Below are 16,593 nucleotides of genomic sequence, written 5' to 3' on the forward strand. Positions count from 1 at the left end.
TCTTCTCCATTTCATACATGCAGGGACAGTTTGTACAGGAGTTTGGTTTTTCCAACATCTGGAGAAGATAGGGAAAGAGAGAGAAGAGGAGTAGAAAGAAGAGTGGAGTGAGGAATCTTCCAAAAGAAAGTCTTTTGTATTTGGAACATAAGCAACAAGCTCTGGGGCAGCAGACATGGGAATACGAGTAAGAAGTCCTGCAATCTATTCACAGCTTCTACCCTGTATGTGTCTGCATGGCTTTGAACAATAGGTTAGCATTCTGCTTCTTTTGCATCTTAACCTGGGTTACCCAGAGGTGGTTTAAAAATCACGAGAGCACAGTTTGGGGGAGAAGGAAATGACACCATTCAGCATCAAATGAAGACAGGCATGGCACCTCTGCACAGGGTGCTGCTGGCCTTGGTGCTGCCACTGGCAGGAGGACATAGAAGAGATCCCTCATCTCCCACTCGCAGGAGGCTGGGAGACAGTGGCAGCAATTTTAAAGGTTGTTTGATGAAGTGGCAGTCAGAAAGCACATTTCAGATGACTGCCTTACTGTACTAAAGGCCTATTTTTATCCAGCCATATAAGTTCAAGGACATTTCTCCTGCAGTTGTGGAGCTCTCTGCTAGCTCTTTGCCCTAAATTATTAAAAGAGAAGACTGAGCCTCCTTCTTACAGGCAAGTGCAGCAGGGATAAACAAAAAATGGATTTGGAATGGGTAGCGTGTTTTTTCCAAGGACAGATGCCTAGAGGAATGGTACCTTCTATCCAAACACCCCTGAAAAAGGCCATATCAAAGTGGCCATTGGCAACACAACTAAAGGCTGCTTCACAGCTGCCTCTTCTGTCATCGAGGCTGTAGTGCCTTGGAGAGTGAAGGACTAGAGACAAGTATAAAATACAGTACAGGCAGCAAGCCGCCCTGTATTCCTGCCAAAGGACTTTGAGAGGCACCCTCTCAAAGTCCAATCCTCCCTCTACACCCAGGGCTGCAGCAGTTTGGATGGAGAGGCCCAAGTGTTCAGAGAAAGGATTATAGGTACCTAAGACCTACACACAAACTGTCTTCCTGAATTCATACATTGTATCTGTCCCAGTAGTTGGCTGGATAAGTTGTTTGAAGCATTTTTTAATTGCTCCTAAAATAAAATGGGGAGACAGCTACTTATTTTGATGCCTTTAATGTGCAACTCCCTCAGCTTCTCCATTTTTGCTGTTTTGATGTCTGCACTAATGCTATAATGTGGATCACTGCTTTCCTTTTGAAAGGGGTCTAATGCAGAGGTAAGCTATGCAAAAGCCAGATAGCTCCTCCTTTATTTTCCCCCCCCTTAACTTTCGCTCTCTCCTTTCACTCTGATTTCTCTCTTGGAGCCTCCAGAAAAGAGTGTTCATTAAAGCTCATATTTCCTTTTTTGGCTTTGTAATTTAACGTCATACAAAGAATAAACATTGCCATGAACAGCAATGGCCTTGTCTGATGCCGTGAAATATTAGTACTAGTAAGGCATCTAACACATTTTCAAGAAAGCACCTTTAAAAGCACTCAGCAGAAGCCTTGATAAAAATTAACTCTTTATTCCAGGTGTGTGCCAGGGCATCTCAAGCTACATCCAGCAAGGGTAACTTTACAACTTATAATATTTTACTTAGCTGGATATTGACGCATTGGTTTGCCATGGAGTTGGCACATTGAAGGGGCAAAAGGACATAGAACATGTCACCTTTCCCTTTCTTTTTTCAGTGTGGTGGTTATAAAAGATCACTGTCTTAGTTTTGAAGCAGAAAAGAGTTGGGTTTTTTTACTTGAATACTGTCAGTACCGACTTTTGCCATTATAGAAATTTATGAGCATCAGAAACCAGAAACAATTGGCCTGAACAATTTATCCTCTAATCTACATACAGAAAGTAAGGAACAGGATTTTGAAAAGAACAATGACTGAATGAGGATGGAAAATAATGTGTGGACGTATTTCTTTATCTTGGACAGAGAAGAGGTGGATCTCTAGACATTCACATCACCAAAAAAATCTACTTTCCTGTATGTTAGTAGGAATGAGCTCAGAGATAGATTTTACCCCCCAAAAATAGGGGAAAAAAGTAGTATGATCTCAGGTCACAGGTCATATACTTCTGTGGTTAATAATGAGAAGGAAAAATATTCTTCACTAAAAGAGGGAAAGATGGTAATCCTATATGAAAGCCAGCATGTCCTTTATAATTTTATGCAAAATATAATTTTTAAACCATCGAAGTCAAGATTCATTTTCCCTAAGCAGAATACAGATATCAGAATAGGTGCTGTATCAATCACACACTTTTTTTTAAGCATGAGATTCCAAATGTGCCTCATTCCCTTGGCATGGACATAAGAATTGGTTGAAAAGGTGAAATGAAAGTCACTGACCAGTATCTAATCTCCATAAATATCTATGTCTTGTTGAAGACATGAACAAGAATTCTTCTGTATGATTTACTCAACATTCAAATGATGTTTATGCAGCATTTTTCTTATGAGGAAACGCTAAGGGAGACGTTCTCAAGCACCAATTTGTGCAGTCATCTGCTGCTAATTATCTCTTCTGTTTCTGGGGTACTTTCCATGGGAAAGAGTCCATGACATAGACATAATTGAATTATATTTTACAGTAGTTCTGTTGAATAATGAAGCACTAGCTCTTCCAGCTGAAATAGCCAGTACTTGAAAGTTTGAGTTATTTGTCCAGGTCTGATAATTTTTTACACAGTTCACCCCATCTGGCGAATTAATCTCAGGCCATTTTCAACCTGTTGCCACTACGCTAAACCCAGGAGCTTTGTGCCGATAAAAGAAAGGTGGCCAGTCTCCATCTATCAAATGACAGAGAATCCATGAATTCTTTCAACGTTTCTTCTTCTGACTGAAGACTATCAGTGCTAAAAAAAATTATATGTTATCTTTCCATTTGAATTTGTAAACCTTCAGGTTCCTTTTCCTGACAGATCCAAGAGGCTTTTGGTAATGACATCTCCCCATGGAAACAGAACTGGTTTCTTGGAGGCAAGGTGGCCTAGTTCACACAGTCATCTTCTTAAAAAACTTTCTTCAACAAATTCATTTCCCAGCATTCCTGCTTCCTTTGTGGGGAGTGTTATTTTACAGGAAGGACTTTACATTCTTCCCTCTTCCACTCACTCAAACTTGATCAGAAATGATCCCTTATTTTAACTTGGTACTTCAGTTACTATTAAGCTTGACTATACCTTTGAATGTAGGAATTTAATCCTGTCACTGTGTCTTCTCCAGCTTATATTTTTCAAGTCTTTCTTCTTAAGCTAGTATTTTCTTCAAACCTCAAATCATATTAATATCTTTTCGTCATTTGCTACATTTCAGTAAGTTTTTCTCAAATGCTGCATAGGGATTTTACAGGTTGCCCCAATATTGTTTCAGTCAATGCATTTTCAATTGTGTATGCAGCAACAAAAAACATCTCTTTGCTCCCGTTTGTTCACTGAAAAAGCTCAGCCCAAACATTACAGTGAAAGTTAAGGACACAGAGAAAAAAATTCCATCTGTAGCTGTTTAAGCATGTTATGTCAAATTCTTTGGAATTTTTGTACTGCAAATACTACTCATATTAACTGTCCTGTTTAATAGAACTGCCCACTGAAGAAGCAACAACTTGTTTGACTAAGAATTATAGAGATAGCCCTGGTCTAAACAATATGATAACATACTTCCTTTTTTCACGTAATTGTAATTAAAGATGTTTATTTTAACAGTAGCTTCCTGGCTACAAATAGACAACTCTCTTGCTTTCCAGCCTATTTGTATCCTGTCCTGTAAGTTTACACTGTCCATGTCATCTTGCACTAGAACCAGTTTTGATTCCCAGCAACAGTCCTCTTATACTGGTTTTTATATACATATGTATTTTACCCAACTTGTTGATTATAGAAAAAATTCTAGAGGATGCCAGATAGGAAAATGGATGTGATAATTTAGTGTCCAAAACATTTACATACCCCAAATCGTATTCTTGAATACGTGGGAAGCTTACTTTTAAGCAGATTTTTACATCTAATACATATATGGAAGGCCTAAAAATTATTTCTATCTGAAGAGACATTTTTCATGACCTATTATAACTACTAAAAGCTGGAGAAATTTGTTACAGAAAACATGAACCCTGAACTTTCAAAGAAAATAAGCATCAAAATAAAAAGTTGAAGTACAAACCACAAGAGCATTATTTAATTGAGATATGTAGAAGGAAATGCACTTATTCTTTTGCCTTTTTTGGAGCTACAAACACAACAGTTAAATAAGGACTTTTTAACTCTTGCCTAGAACTGTACTGGAAAGGGTGAGAAGGTGTGGGCAACAGCCTGAGAGATAATGAAATGACATAGTAGCACCTCATAAACACACATTGCTTTCTATCTGTGCTGGGATGTGAAGGTTTTGCCATTTCATGGAAAATTCTGATGCATATGAGCTTCCTACTCTTCTGCTGGCACTTGTGCAAGGATTTTGTGAAAGCTTGAGAATAGAAAAAGGAAAAACAGACAGACAGACATGTTCCTCTCTGTTCATCTGCCTAGAATCACTGTAATAAGGTCAAAGCCCTGTGACTGCCCACAAATCTCCAGTTCATCCTGTTCCCCATATTCCATGCACTGGTGTACAGGCACTTCATAGAAGTATTTAATTATGTCATTATCCCAGCAGGGGTGCACAGGAATGCTCTTGTCTTGTGGTTATGTCTCTGGCTGCTTGTGCTTGATCAATGTATTCCCTCTTAAGCCTCCTTTCACATCTTGGGTGGTCACTACAGGCCTCCCCATGCCAGGCTCCGTCAAGCCTGGCTATGTCCCCAGCTTCCTTCAAATATAGTTTAAAGCTCTCTCAATGAGCCCTGCTAATTCCAGAGCTATGCTCCTTTTCCCGCTTTGAGACAGGTGGACCCCATTTGTTGCCAGCAGGCTCAGTGATCAATGACCAACCCCCCCCCCCCCCCCACACACACATTCTGCTGGTAACACCAGTCTCAAAGCTAGGTATTCATCTGCATGATTTACCTGTTTCTTGCTCCATCATTCCCTGCAACTGGCAGGAACAGAAGAGAGTTTGGAGACAGGAGAGAGCTTGGAAACAGAGGAGCTATTGTTTTGTTTCTTTACTGGACTATTCAAATATTTTACAGTATGTCAGTCATCCTCAGTAGAATCTATATATATGATGAATTAATTTAATTGGTCTTCTAAATTGTTATGGGAAAAGAGTTACATGTGAGGCAACTAGTAAAGAGTTCCATAGACCCCTTTATCTTGGGCATATTAGTGACACAGCTGCACATGTATAGAATCATAGAAAGAGTTGAATTAGAAGGAGCCTTAAAGATTACTTGGTCTCACCTCCTCTGCTTTGGACAGGGCTACCTTCCACCAGATCAGTTTGCTCAACGGCCCATCCAGCCTGGCCTTGAACCCTTCCAGAGCTGGGGCATCCACAAGTTCTTTGGGCATCCTGTTCCAGTGCCTCACCATCCTCACAGTAAAGAATATATAATCCAAACCTGCCCTCTACCCTCTTTCAGTTTAAAGCCATTACCTCCTGTCCTATCACTACATGCATTTGTAAAAAGTCCCTTTCCAGCAATCCTGTAGGCTCTTTCATGTACTGAAAGGCTGCTATAAGGCCTCCTTAGAACCCTCTCTTCTCCAGGATGAACAATGCCAGTTCTTTCAGCCTTTCCATAGAAGTGTTCCATCTCTCTAAAAATTTTTGTGGTCCTCCTCAGGACTTGCTCCAACAGATCTGTGTCCTTCCTGTGCTGGAGCCAGGTGCAGTGCTCCATGTGGGGTCTTATGAGAGTGAAGTGGGACAATCACCTCCCTCCACCTGCTGGCCAAGCTGCTTTTGATGCAGCCCAGAATATGTTTGTCCTTCTGTGCTGTGAGCTCACATGTTGAGCTTCTTGTCAACCAACATCTTCAAGTGCTTCTCCTCAGGGCTTCTGTCAATCCAGTCTCTGTCTAGCCTGTATTGACACCAGGGATTGTCCTGACCCAGGTGCAGCCCTTTGCACTTGGACTTGTGGCATGGTTTAAGCCCAGCTGGAAGTGAAACCCCGCCCAGTCGCTCCCCTCCTTCCAGCCCTTCTGGTGAGAGAGACAAAAGGCAGAGATAGCAGGCTGAGATAAGAACTATTTACTGGAAACAGCAACGAGATAAGAAAATGAATAGTGACAGCAACAATATTAATAACAAAGGTATAAAAAAGAGGGTGATTTGCATACAAAAAATGCTCACTGACTGATCAACCCAACCCAGTGCCACAGTGCCCCCCAAGATAAAGAACAAAATGGCCCCCCCATACCTTCTGCACACACATTTTTTTTCCCCAAGCCCAAGACAATGGAAAACAATGGTGGAAATTCCCTCCAGTTGGGATCAGTTTTATCCCACCACTCTATGTGCTGCTTGCTTCCCTGGAAAACCGACAAAATGGCAGGGGACCCTCCATCTGTTTCCTCCATCTGAGGCCAGGCCCACCTTCTCGGAAGTGAGAATCCCTTATCTTGGTCCCCTGGCAATGATGTAAGTGGTGTAGAATAACAACATAGACATGCCCACATGGCCCCAGGCTCTGCACCCTCACGGCTACTGCAAAAAAATCATCTCTGTCCTTGGCTGAAACCAGGACACCTTCTTAAACTTCATAAGGTTCACATAGACCCACCTCTCAAGCTTATCAAAGACACCCTGGATGGGGAGCTGACTGCACAACACAGCTTGGTGTTGTTGACAAGCTTGCTGAGGGTGCAATCAATCCCACAACTTCTCAAATATGGTGGATAGCAGCCTAACTGCTTCCTTGGCCCATTTCCTCAGGACCTGTGGATGCATCTCATCCTGTCCTATGGACATGTGCATCTTCAGATTCCTTAAATTGTCTCAGACCTGATCTTCTTCAGCAGGAGGTTCTACATTCTCCCATTTCCTTCCTTTCCCTTATGTGATCTGGGAAGAGCGCAATTACTGAAAGTAAAAATGCCTTTATCTATTACAAAAGTTTCACTTATTGAAAAGAAACTGTACAGAAGTTAAACTAATGGCCTTATTGGCTGCTAAATCAGCTTGTTCTGTTCACATCTGATGGGAGAAATAGGAAAACCGAAAAACACCAAGATTTTAAGTACAAAGAGTCCACTGAGAAGCGATATATGTGTGTTTACTTTATATGGTGTTGTCAAGGCAATATTATTTGCAAATAATTTTCAAGGAATTTTTATAAATCCTCCTTCAAACTGAAGAAAGCTACAAATCCTAAGGCAAGCATTTTTCCAAATTGAATCAGTTATGAAATTTAACAAATGAAACAATATGTGCTACAACCTTTCTCTCTCTCTCTCTCTCTCTCTCGATTGCTCACCATTTCAACTACAAAGACTCAGCTTACTCAGATGGGCAGATGTCTCACATTGTGAGAAGCAGAGCATGTACAGCATGTTCTAGAAACACCATGCACTGTACTCAGGTTTCTTTTTTGTTGCTATTTGGATAGCGAGACAATGTTACAGTGATCCTGAGGGCCGTCCTTCCCGCTCATGTAGCTTTCACTCTGAGCTTTGCTAAGACATCCTGAAAAGTTTGTTTTGTCCTCATGAAGAACTTTCCATGTGAGCAGCCAGGCATTAGCTGCTCTATCCACTCTTTCCCTAATCTTCAGAATGACTCTCCTTTGTATGGAGAGAATTTATATCCACATTACTCTGTTTAATGAATGAATGAATAAATAAATAAATAAATATACAGATATGGATATAATCAGAAACACAACCTGAATAAAATTAACCATGGTGTCAGTATTTCTATTGTTCAAATAATTATAGATTTTATCAGTTTCACACTTCATAATTGTTCCTGGATTTACTTTAGCATTAGACCATGGTATACTATAGAATAATATTAGTTAGAATTAGAAAAGAATTGGTGTAACATCTTGCTTAGGTTTGCACCTGAGCAAACAGCAGGTCCTACAGGCTTATTCTATATGAGACTCTATTACAGCATTACATTCCTTACATCCTTTGTACCCTTTACATAAATTTTAAAAAGCAGAATTATCAAGTATCTATTGGATAGAAGTGATGAGGAAAAAGAAAAAAAAATTGTATAAGAACATTAGTATGATATCTATTTCTACCTTTCTGCTGTTTTAGAGAAAGAAATACAATTTACTGTGCTCAAAACCTACAGATCATTTTCTGCTTGGTCAGTGAGTTGAACTAGTTCATCATGAGACTTACTAAGTGTCTTATTGCAGATGAAATAACTTTAGACAACAGAAGTTCTGAGATAACTTGCCTATTCAAAAAAGTTGAGTCTGTTTTGATTTCTAAGGAGACTGGAGCACAAAGAACAACTCTTATCTAGGGATTGAATTAGACAAACATTTATCTCTTCCCCATTCATCCCCCTAGTCCAGTACTTCTGTCTTGGTCAAATGCCCTATCCTAGCAAATATTTTAGCTCTTACTCTACTCAAGTCAATGAATAATTTATTCATTTTTTATAAATATATATATATGTATATATATATATATACAGTTCTCTTCTGAGTTAGCTGTCTATTGGGATAGTCTGTTGAATTGTCTGTTGAAAGGAAACAGACACCAGTTGATTCAAGGCAAGTGAAGCTCTGGTAGCTGTGGTCAGGGATTCCAGTACACAAGCTCTTAAAGACGTTAAAGATATGCAAAAAGATCAAAAACACCCCCAACATTTATGCTAAGCTCATCCCATTATAGGTCAAGCCCAGCAATAGGACTAGATGGCAAGCACAAGTCACAAGCTGTTGCCTGTGTGGAGATGCATAACCTCGGTAACAACAACATTTCTTTTTTTTTGTTTGTTTTATGTGTTCTCCTTTTTGCTCACTTATATCTAGAAACACTGTTTGGTTTTTAATCCAGACTGACTATGCTACACAGATGCATTTCAATCTACTTTGGAAGAAAATTTTTAGTTCTTTATACTCAGCAATCTTCTACTCTGTAGGGGGTTGAAAGACTACATTGGCATGCAATAAGGACTCTCAACATTTTGGCTTGCTATAAACAGTGAAATTGAACAGAACAGTTGTTCTTCTGTCTCATGCTGAATTTTGTTCACAAGAAAAAATCACTCATGCTTTTGTTTCAAAAGCACTAAATCAAACATTTTTTTATGTGTTACAAAAATTTTGCACTATGTCAAAGTTGCTCACAAGGTATATTAACAACACTTCTTACAGGAAATGTGAGTTTAATCGCCCAAATATCTATCTGTGCTGCAGTGAGAGGTGGCTGGGGGGTAAAGTTACTTTCTCCAAACAGAGCAGTACACATGTGCCTAAACTCAGCTCGGAGATCAAAGCCTTTGAGGAAATGAGTGACTTAGTAATAAAGGAAATAATTTGGCCTTCATCACTAGCATATGTCTCCATTGGTGAGCTGCTGTTGCAGCTCACAACAAGAGTATTGATTTAGGGTAACTTTTAAAGTGGTTTGTTATCAAGTAGTTACTCCCAGGGCAATTGAAAACAAAGAGTAATAGAATTAAACTCTGATGCTGTGTCACAATGCCTCTGAGAACTAAAGCTCTCCCTGAGAACTTCCGTTCAAGTACAAAGGAGATGTGACTTAATGAACTTTGTCAGAAAACCATGGTGGTCATAAGCCGCAAGAGCACATTACTGGTAAGGAATTGTGAAGAAAGGCAAGTAAAGAAATGCTGCTTTAGACGTAGACACAAATCTGTCAAGATAAATGCAGATAAAGGAGGAAAATATCTGTGTAAGAAGATGGGGAAGATCAAAGATACACAACTATATATGTGTAAATCAGCGTAGTTCTACTGACTTAAAAGGAGCTTCACACATTACCTATCTGAAAAGATTTGCAATTAAAAACTGTCATTCCACTGAAAATAATAGCTATATTTGTAAATGTGTGACTTTTTTCCTCCTTCATCTCCTATAAGCCCTGTATCAAAACCAGCTGAAATAATTATGTTTGGTTTTAAATGATTACACATAAGCCACTAGTACTTTATCATTACAGTCTTAAAATGCTTCACTCTAATGTGACATGAACTTCATACCAGCTTATATATTTTCTTATTACCCAATATCACTATTTTTCTCCCCTTTCCAGTAAATTAACTGTTAAAGAACTAGCTGGTTTTGATTTAAAGGGTAGCCACACTGAGTTACCTACAGCAGCTTGGGAAATTCTATTTTCTCACAGTTCAAGATTTGTAGTATATCTTGAGACCCTAGTAAGTATTATTATGTATTTTTTCTAGCAGTAAGCCATCGCAGAGGGCAAGCATACAATTTCTGCATTTGAGCTGCCAGGATTTCATAGTTATTTTAAGAAACTGAGCTAATAACTACCATTTACTGGTTCTTCTCAGACCTCTGTTCAGGCCTCACTGCAACAGAAGAAAGTTGGGGGGGCATCTGGAAGCAGAAAAGCCTTTTTCAGCAGAACACATCTGCAGGGGCAGAGATTATTTTTGTGAAGGTCAGGCAAAACCTTGCAAGAACTCTGCTCAAAATCTCAAGTGTCAGACTGTCCATTTTAATAAAATACTTCTTGGGTTCACTCAAAACTTCTTGCTACAACTTCCCAGCAAACAATCCCACACTGAACCCCTTGCAGCTTAACTGAATACTTCTCAATGGCTTCTTTCACCATCTGAAAATTGTAGTGCTTTGATGCTTAAACAAGGTACAGGAAAATGACAATTCAGCCATTTGATATTCAGATATAAACTAATGAAAATTAAAGACAAACAATATAAGACACTTGAATATGTAGGAATTCTGTGAGGAGAAAGAGACCACTTTCTGTCTTCCTGAATGTGCTATAGAAGAATAAAAAAAATTGCAACTATTATGCATGGGGAAAATAAGGTAAGTGCAAAATCCCTGGAGGTGACTATTATAGTTCCCCTGGAGGGGAACTACTATAATAATAATTATTGTATAATTATATCATTGTAGTATTACAATTGTATTAGTCAGTGATGCAATGTAGCCCTGGATCTTTTTCCAGGTCTAATCACCCTTCTCAGAGCAATGCTAAGGCAGACAAAAACTTTGTGTGTGAAGGGGGAAGAGTTAATCAGCACTTATGTATTCTGGTTGCCTTCATTGAACAAATGTTGGTGCTTGGGGGATGTTAAGTTTCATCCCTGTCATGGTTTAACCCCAGCCAGCAACTTAGCCCCACACAGCTGCTCACGCACTACCTCCACAGAGGGATGGCAGAGAGGATTGAAAAAGTGAGAAAACTCATGGGTTGAGGTAAAGACAGTTCAGTAGGTAAAGCAAAAGCCATACAAACAAGCAAAGCAAAACAAGGGATTAATTCACTTCTTCCTATGGGCAGGCAGGTGTTCAGCCATTCCCAGGAAAGCAGGGCCCCAATCATGTGATTACTTGGGAAGACAAACACCACCGCTCCAAAGGTCCCCTCCTTCCTCCTTCTTCCCTACCCTTTATATACTGAATATACTGAGCATGATGTCATGTGGTCTGGAATAACTCTGTGGTCAGTTGGGGTCAGCGATCCCAGCTGTGTCCCCTCCCAATTCCTTGTGCACCCCCAGCTGCCTCACTGGTGTGAGAGGCAGAAAAGGTCTTTGCTCTTTGTAAACCCTGCTCAGCAATAATGAAAATATGACTGTGTTATCAATGCTGTTTTCAGCACAAATCCAGAACACAGCCCCATGCCAGCTACTATGAAAATATTTAACTCCATCTATCCCAGTCAAAACCAGCACAACCCCAAAGAAAGCCAGTGCATATACCTGAGACTGCTTGGTGATGTGAAAGCAAGCATGATAGGTGAGGATGATTAGGATATTTGTTTCAAGAGCAAATATCCAAATAAAGCTAAAATACTCATGTAGAGGTACTTTGGATACCCTTGGAATTACTGGGTTAGGATTTTGTAACTAAAGCAATAAGAATCCTTTTCTACTAAATTACAGCACTGAGAGCCTTTTAACATTACATATCTCTGGGTCAAATAATCCCCATGGAGGGAAATACACTGGATTTTCACCATCAAACATATTTTAATTTAAGTACTGTATGGTTACATATCATAACTACTATAAAAGTACTATCTATTAGAGATATCTGCTGAGATACTTCCCCAATATCTAGTTTAATTCCAATAAAGAGAATCCAGAGTTTTCTCAATACCAGAAATTGCTATATGTGTGGGGGGTTAACAAAGACTATAATGACTTTCTAGTCCAGTCTGTTTTATGACAGCAGAGACATTCTTAGGTTACTCCCTTGCCTTCCTTTTATGCTTGTGGTTATCACTGACTATTAGTGATTTTCTAAAGATGAATTTCCATACCTGACAGATAAGCCCTTGTGACATTCTTAATATCCAAAAAATACTAAAGCAAAACACTAAAAGGCAAAATGAAATTTAAAATTCAAAGATTACAACAATATATTACTTAAGCTATTTTTAACTTTTCAAATTTTTCCTTTAAAACTGTGAACAACATGGCAATCTATGGTTATACATTCCAACAAATGTTTTGTTTCACAGTGCTTCCAATATGTTAAGTGATTATTACTTAATTGCTGACAACCTATCAGAACGTTAGTTACCATTTACCAGCTACCAGCATCTGAGTTCACTGGTCAAATTTGTCACATGCACTTTGTGGCATCCTTTTTACACTTTAATGCATTTTTCAGTCCTTTCCCAGCTGCTAAATTACCCCACAGAACTGAACCTGACTCAGAGAGTCAGAGTTAATAATGTGGCACTAGGAACAGATGAAGAGGAGATTATTTAGAATTAGTATTGAAGTGGGCAGCAAAATAGAATTTATGAGATTTCAGCCAGACAACCAGAGTGTAAATCTGGAATTTGTACCATGCCTTCCTATCAGTAAAGTCTAAGTTCACATTTGTGGAAGGAGAAAAAATGGTAGTTGAGTATATTTTCAAGCATTACTCATGTATACTTCTCATTGTTCTAAGAGAAATTAAGAGACCTGTTCTGCATAGTTAAATGTACTATAACTTCCTTTTGTGATCTGATACAGTCTGTGGTAAAAATATGTGAACTTGAATAAGAGTTGCATACAAAAGTCCCTGCAAGTTTACAGAAAAGGTAGCATAACTGTTACGTTGAATGTGACCACTTGAAATGCATGCACTTGAAAAATTAGCTTCTTTTTCTGAAAATAATGCAAAACAATCTCTCTGTTGTGATTTAGAAAAGTAGTAAGATCCCAAATAAAAAACCCAAAAGACATCTCTAAATTAGTATTTAAGATCAGAAACTAATCAAATTGACAAAAAGAAAATAAAAATCAATGCTTCTCTAGATCATCAAGTCTGTCAAACTGCATCTGTGACTAACACAACACTAAGTATTTCCTCACTGGGACACAGCAGAGCTGAGCCTTTTTTAGGAATATTACAATTGCAAATACATTTGGAAATCTGATTTCTTCCTGCTTCTTCCAGCATATGAGGGCAGTCATGCGAGGTACACTGAATGCTGACAGGCAGAAAGATAGCTTGCTTTCTCCCTCTCTCCCCCCAAAGCATTTTACTTTGCTGGAGAGTCTGTCATAACCTTTTCTGCACAGATACACATACTAGTATGACTATATACATTCAGGATTGAGTGGCAGGTGGCTAAATACAGTCTCCGGCTTTGCCTTGTTCTCTTCAGTCTTTACTGGCTGCTATACCTGTCCATTGCCCTCTGAAAGCCTTTATTCTCAAAGACAGGTTGGCTTAGATCTAAGACGACTTCATCTTGAAATCCTACTGCCTTTCTTTCACCAGACTTGACACAGCTGAACTGATCCTTCCAGTTCAGACCATGTTTGTTGACTGAAACTTTTTGTCCTGCACTAACAGCAGGCATGCTGGTGACAAGCATCATAACAGTACTCTTACCTTGCTCAGAATTTTTTTTTTTGTACTTCCATTTTATGTTTTATACTCAGAATGCAAACATTGATTTTTTTTTCCGTAAAATGTTTGGGTACTAAGAAAGTACAATTTTTGATTCTCATCAATGCACACAATAGGGAAGAAAGAAAAATAGAATTCTTGGAATCCTCAAATATCTAGTAACTAGTATCTCCATATAACCACATGCAAAAAGGTGAGGTTTGCTTTATTTATACCTGCCTGTCTGATTTTTAAATGTGTTTGCTTGTAGGACCTACAAGAGCTGATCTGAAATGTGTGTAGATATCCAACATCTGTTCTTTTTAAAGCCTTGGCCTCATAAACAAATTAGAACTTCCAGCAGGTTCATATACAAATATAATTCAATAAGAGTTCCTGAGAATGGAAAAAATGCAGGTTATTTTTGTTTTATTAAAATTCCCCCAGTTGTAAGCTTCAGGATGTGTACAGAGACTTTACCAAAACATAGTTTCTAAAAGATTAGCAGCTACAAATAGATGGAAGGAATAAGATACAGAAGGTCAGCCAGGTACATATTTTCCATGCATCACTTTGAAAGGCTTTAGCATTTTTTGAAGATTAATCAGACTAAAATTTTCTTTTCATCACAGGCAGCTCCATCAGGTGCTCATTGAAGAAAGCTACTTAGAACCTTCTGATATACTACAGGTTTTATAGCTACAGATAATCATTACCTGTGGTGAGCAACATAATCCACAGCCAACTAACTATAAAGGGGCTTAGCACACAATATCAGAACAAGCAGCAAGACCCTTAAAACTACTGGGGCTCATTTGCCACAGTAACAGTTTATACTGTGTGACTGCAACCTAAAAATATCCCCTTCCTCCACACATTCCCCATGCAAAGGGTAATGTACCCGTTTTCTAGTGGCTCTTAATTTATTCTTCCAAATGTGATGATTTTTAATACGTCATGTATACAAGACATCAATCCACATTCTGCAAATATAAATCAAGAACAATCTACATCCTACTATAATATTAATATATTACTTCCTGCTTTCACTGTACACAACACACCATGTGTGTCTGTCTGTATGTGCAATTCATTCTAGCTCACCTCCATTTACTAGAGGCTGGAAAAGTGACTGATAGGAAATACCTTCAAGCACACATCAGTTGATAATATTTAACAGGCAGCCTATAGAATTGCAGATTAACTTACCTGTCTTTAAAATCCTAGACTTATGTGCTATGCTCAGATCCACATGCTTTGCAGTGAACTTTATGGGAAAAACAACACACAAAAATCAGCACTAAAGAAACCAAGAAAATAGGAAAAAAATAATTCTATATCCAGATATTTCCATATGCTGTTTTGTTTCCCCTCTAAATATGATTTATAATGAACCTGAAACAAGAGTGAATACATTAAAAGTCATGTAACCTTTACATTAACTAACTTCATGTTGATTAACATATTATAAAAATGATTACAAAGTGTCTCTGTTACCCAGATGGGCATGTGTGAGTAAAGCTAGAGAAGGATTTGATTTAGCAACTAGAATATTTTAAACAATTATTTCCCTCTAATATATGAAATAATTTCTCTTTTCATTCCTTCTAAAAGTTCTAAGAGTTTACTGGGGAATATATTTCCTGAAAAGAAAAATAAAAAAAGAAAAAATAATAATAAAAAAAAAGAAAATTAAAAACAATCAAACAAAAACAATCAAGACCCAAACATTAAAATCAGAAGAGTACAGGGGATATCTACATGTGAAATTCAACCATTTGCACTCTGTACTATAACCTCTTCAAGAAAATCAAGACACATGGGAAATAAGGTTTCCCATTACACCAGGTACAGTTCTTTAAGATATACAAACATATCAACTTATCCATACCATGACCTCCAAAAAAATGAAATATCAGATGAGAGGAGGCTGCCAGCATGACACTGAGAAAGACAGTAATTTTTCAGTATTTCTGAACATAGCTCATACTTTAAAAAATATTCAAGAGAATTTTGGGTCAATGACAGTAAAGCAATAGCAATATTTTATGTAGGACTTTGGTTTACAGGGAACTAACTCTAAGGAAACAAAATTATGATTTTAGTTTCATGAATGTGTCAGTTCAATTAATAACAAATGGAACATTTCTTTTGCACAGTTGAATTCTGTTCACAAATGGGAGAAAAACAGTTAATAAATTATTACTAGAGTTTATGGAGCTATACAGGAAGATACTAAGATGGATGTACTGGAAAACTGAGCTATTTTGCTGGTGTTCTGAGATAGAAGACAGCATTCAGTGAAACTCAGGAGTCTAGTCTTACTTCTGAGCCTGGAGCTCTCAGTTTATGGGAGGGTCACAATATTTTCCTGTCTCAAAAAGATGTTCTGTTGATTATGACTTGAAAGCATCTCCATACATTGCTGAAAAGCCCCACAGCATACAAAACTGCCTGCTCCACCTCTTTCCTCATCTCTTTTTCTAGAATGCTCCTGCTCCTGACACCAGCTCTGATGTTTGCTTGGCTGCACACTGAAGTGGTCAGAGAGATACTTGTCTGGCCCAGCATCAGAGTACAGCTCAGTCACAGCAGAGAATACGGGTGTCACAACTGTTAA

Source organism: Aphelocoma coerulescens, chromosome 2 (genome assembly GCF_041296385.1).
Source record: "Aphelocoma coerulescens isolate FSJ_1873_10779 chromosome 2, UR_Acoe_1.0, whole genome shotgun sequence".
In the NCBI taxonomy this organism is placed as follows: Eukaryota; Metazoa; Chordata; class Aves; order Passeriformes; family Corvidae; genus Aphelocoma; species Aphelocoma coerulescens.